Below are 4925 nucleotides of genomic sequence, written 5' to 3'. Positions count from 1 at the left end.
TCTTATTATATAAGATATATATATATATGCTTGGGCAGGAGGTTGTTGGGCGTTCGCAGCGATTGCAGCGGTGGAAGGTCTGACAAAGATTGCCCAAAGAAACCTTGTATCACTGTCCGACCAGCAGCTTCTAGATTGCGCTAGAGAGCATAACAGAGGTTGCAAGGGCGGAACAATAGTCGAAGCTTTCAATTACATAGTAAAAACCGAGGCATTGCTTCAGAAAATGAATACCCTTTCCATGGGAAAGAGGGCCAGTGCCAGACCAAAGCTAGACCCGCCGCAGTAATCAGAGGGTTGAGATACGTTCCAAGCAACAACGAACGTGCGTTACTCCAAGCCGTATCAGGACAGCCTGTCTCAGTGGGCATTGTCGGGACTGGGGCCGATTTCATTCATTACAAAGAGGGAGTGTACAATCCGCGCGACTGTGGTATCAACGTGAATCATGCATTGACGTTAGTTGGGTATGGCAAGAGTCCGGAGGGGATCAAGTACTGGTTGGCTAAGAACTCTTGGGGTAAGACTTGGGGAGAGAATGGTTACATTAGGTTTCGTAGAGATGTTGAGTGGCCTCAGGGCATGTGTGGTGTAGCTCAGTGGGCTACTTATCCGGTTGCGTAACTGATTCGGTTAACTGGAGGATTTATATTGAAGTGACCATATAATATTGTTTAGATGTTACCTAAATCTACATCGAAACTTGAGCTCAGCCTGTAACAATCATATTTATGTACTGTTGGTGCGGGAATTGGCACCCCCAACATACCGGTCTAAACTAGAGAACAAACCGGTTAACCAACCCAGGAATTCGGTCCAATGTTGAATTCAACCTACGAATGAAGGTCCAACAAGATCGAAAGGCCCAGTTCAAGAGCAAGTAGCCGATTTCCCAAATCGCCTCATGACCGACCTGGCAAATAAAGGAAACTTTCCTAATTTTTCAATTTGTTAGGAAAGTGAGCAACCCTCTCCCAGCAGAACGTCTCAGATGCTGGGAACCTCGAAACCCTGAACTGTCTCGAATCCAGCCGTCACTTCAACCATTCGCAGGATATTGTCTCGAATCCAGCCGTCACTTCATCTATTTAGTGAAACTTCTCCGAAGTCCTGTGGATGTTCATCATCTTCTTTATCTACCCATTTTAAACCGAACATTCGATCTTCGTTCTCTTCTTCTGGGTAGAAAACTGAACCGCCAGAACTAAACAGATGAAAGATAACAAAAATACCAGCGGAGATTCAACCATCAACGACAGCGACGAGACATCGGAGTGGTGTGCCTCCGCTGGCTGTTCCTTAATTCCACTCTAGGAAGGCTCCGTTCCGAACCTAGTTCGAGCTCGCATCAGACATCTCAAAGGTTCTTTCGGAGCGTGCAAAGAAAGAAAAAAAGGGAAAAAGAACTGCAACTTTTGGGTATCAACCCCCGAAGCTGATGTCTGAACAAATCCTACCAATTACCACTAGAGCACACCAACCTGATTCAACATATTGTAAATAAATCTTATTTATCTATTAAAAACGTGAATTACAAAACTAACACCGTCAAGTAGTTCTGTAACGCCTGTTATCGAATGTTAAATTGTAGATATGAATTTACTAATAACTAGATGAAAACCCACACTGTTTATGTAAATTTTGATTTATTAGGTATAAAACAATAGTATTATCTTTATTTGATTTATTCTATGTATTTTATAATTTATAATTTTAATTTACTTAGATTCATACTCCGGTTTCGACTATAGGAGCTACAATAAACTTAACTGTGAGAACTGAGATCAATTCTCTCCTTCCGAAGTGATTTGTGTGTGCAGGAGCTTATCACCGTTAAAAGTTCCGAACTGAATAGAGAGTGTTTGAATGCTAAAACTGTATAATACTCTTGAGAGAAAAAATGTTTCGATCCCTACAAAGACTCCCCCCCCCTTACATATTTATACCGACAAATTAATTACCCAATCAATGCGTAATTAATTTTACACGATTTTTGCGTCCTAATTAGTTCAATTGAATGCAGGAATCTTTGACCAAACCCGAGCTGCGAGCTGACTAATAGGACGCCTGCCCGAGCTCTCTTCTCCTCTCTGGGCCTGATGGGCCGACTGGTGTTTCTCTCTTGGCCCGTTTGGCGTGCTCGGTCCAGGCCCTTTACCTGTATCCCGAGATAGCGAATCATAGGTACAACAGTTGCTCCCAAGTCTCCCGAGCTGAGCAGTTCGGGGGACTTTTGATCTCCGAACGATCAATTTCGGGAAACTGAATATTCCCCATATCCCATGATTTGATCGTGGTAATGATGAGATTTGCCTTCCCGAACAAGTCATGGGACCCACTGGGCGGCGTACATGCTATAAGAGAGGAGAGAAGCGGTCCGAGACCTTTCGCTTCCCCATGTAATCATTACTCCCTGGTTCCGCGTATAAAGAGGTAAACTCACCCGACTTCTCCCTCTCTTTTCTTCTGTTCTTCGTTATTCGCCGAAAGTTTCTTCAGCTTTTTCTCGTTTAGTTCAATCCTCCCCACTTCTACCCGGAAAACATGTCTCCTCCGAAATCTACACAGGGGAAAGTAGCAAAACCCCTGATTACAGGTGTTTACAGTCCTCATCAGCCATCGATACTCTCGGCGGAGAATATGGCCGAGATCAGGGGGTCCACCGGGATTCCGCCGGAGATCGAGATAAAATTTCCCGAAGCTCATGAATCCCCGGAAAATCCACCAACCGGTTACTGTTGCGCATTCGAGATCTTTTTCTCTGCGTGCGGTCTGTCGTTCCCTCTTCTCGAACTCATCGTAAGGATGATGTTCGAGTAGGGCTTTGCACTTCCCCATATGTGTCTGAACTTTGTTCGGACCGTGATGTGTCTTCAGACTCTGGGAGAGGAGTTCGACTACAAACTATTTTTGGCCGACTTTCTTCAAATCTACACGGTGAAGACAGGTCGTACCAAGGGTACCCTTTCTGTGAGTCCGCTCTCCGGGCTAAAAGTCTTCGATGATCTTCCCGAGGAGGACGAGAAATGGTGAAAGTCTTATTTCTTCTTCCTGGTTAACGAGCTCACTTTCGGGCATCTCACAGGATCGCACGTTTCAAAGTGGACTTTGAAAATTGGTAGAACAGTGTTCCTTATTAGGTCCAGGCTAAGTGTCGTTTTGACTTTTCTTTCGCCTCACCCTTTAACTGTTTCTTTCTCATATCACTTTGAACGCGGATTGCTTTCTCGAGGTTCTGCAGCCAGGGTCAGATCGCTTAGGATTCCTTTTTGTGTGAAAGGATTAGAGAGTCCGCAGTCTGACTCAGAGGATGTTCTCTCGGTTGTTCTGACCCTATCAGCACTTCGGAGATGAACTACAGAGAAGAAAGGGCGTGCCGGGCTGCCGAAAAGGAAGCGAAGAAGCAGATGGCAACGGCCCTTGCCGAAGGAAAGGCTCGCATCCCTGTAAAGAACTCCTCTGGCTCTTCTGTTCCTGAGGTAAGCGTAATTTCCGCATCCCCGGCTGGCCCTTCCGAGCTCCGTGCTGATTTTACCATGATTGTCATCGCTGATTCTAGCGACGGGCGGCGGGAGGTCGTGGTTTCTCCCCCGTCGATGAAGAAAACCTCCACTGAGGTCAGTTCCCAGCGGGTTGACTTATCCAAGAAGAGAAAGGAACCCGTGACTTCTTCCTCTTCTCGCGAGAAGAGCTGAGCCCGGACTGGCTCGTCAGGAGACGAGCGGAGTAAGTCTAGCTCGAAAGATAGGGGTCTCTCCTCGGAGAGGAGATCTAAGGAAGTCCCTCCTTCTAAAGAGTCCGCAGGCTCCTCCGGAAGACTACCTCTGAAGGAACAGCGTCCTTCCCCCTGAGGTAATGGTTTTCCGAGGCGCTTTAATTTTATGTTTTCGCTGTTCCTGATGGTCAACGAGTGAAATGACTTTGCTCGAATCTTTCAGCCCCCCCTGCGTCCCCAGCTGATCTGATGAGGAGCTATACTCGGCCTGGAGTTCGGATTCCGGCGTTCCCTGACATGTCCGAGGTCAACCTTGCGAACTTCTTCCGCTTCGCGGACAAAATTGGCGAGGTATATGTCCTTTCGTTTTTTCATCAGTTTTTTGAACTTTATTACCTTTGCCGCTTTTAACAAGCTAGCTTTCCCATCTAATGATTGAGTTTAACACCTTGGTGGCATCCTATGAGGATCAACTGTTCGCATTCCCCTCGCTTTCTAAGGTAAACCTTCTCAAAGAGAGAATCGCTGATCTGGAGGTACAGGTAGCAGAATACTCCCGGCTGGAAGCCGAAAATGCCAGCACTGTGGCGATGGCTAAACAGATCCGAGCTCGGATAAAGAAGGCTGAGATAGAGGTGCTTGACCTTGGGGTTGCTAATGAGGACCTCCGAGACAAACTGAAGAAGGCGGGGGACCTTTACTTCGAGGCAGCAGACGACGCGAAGGCGGCAAAGAACAGGTTGCACGAAATCGAACTCCGTAACCAGCTACTAGAAGCTGGCAACAGCTGCGAGATTGAGAGGGTGCGGAGGGAGGAGAGGCAGGCAATGAGGCAAACTCTCCGCCCTTTGGTCGAGGAGGTGAAGGTCACTTTCGAGGAGAGGGAAAAACTAGCTCCAGCCAAGATTCGAGCCACTGAGATCAGGGCTAACCGGATGCAGATCGAGCCACTGAGATCAGGGCTAACCGGATGCAGATCGAGCCACTGGTGTCGGTCGACACCCCTTGTTCAGTTACGATGGATGTTGCATGCTATGTATATTGCCTGGTTTGTTTTATTGATTGTTGTTTGTGGCATGTAGAGATCTTATTGCTTGTGTGTATAGCCCAGTAGATGGGAGGATTGCCTCACTGAGTGTTTATCAAATACTCATGCATCTCAATTTGTGTTTGTGGTGCAGGTAAAGGCAAAGTGTGATCGTGGAATCAA

The 4925-nt window shown here is 46.8% G+C and overlaps 1 pseudogene; it reads left to right on the top strand.

Annotated features, from left to right (window-relative positions):
- LOC104759490 overlaps window positions 1–624 on the top strand; it is a 1218-nt pseudogene extending 594 nt beyond the window's left edge.

The sequence above is a fragment of the Camelina sativa genome, chromosome 17 (assembly GCF_000633955.1).
Source record: "Camelina sativa cultivar DH55 chromosome 17, Cs, whole genome shotgun sequence".
NCBI classification, from domain to species: Eukaryota; Viridiplantae; Streptophyta; class Magnoliopsida; order Brassicales; family Brassicaceae; genus Camelina; species Camelina sativa.
This window is presented reverse-complemented; position numbering and strand designations above follow the sequence as displayed.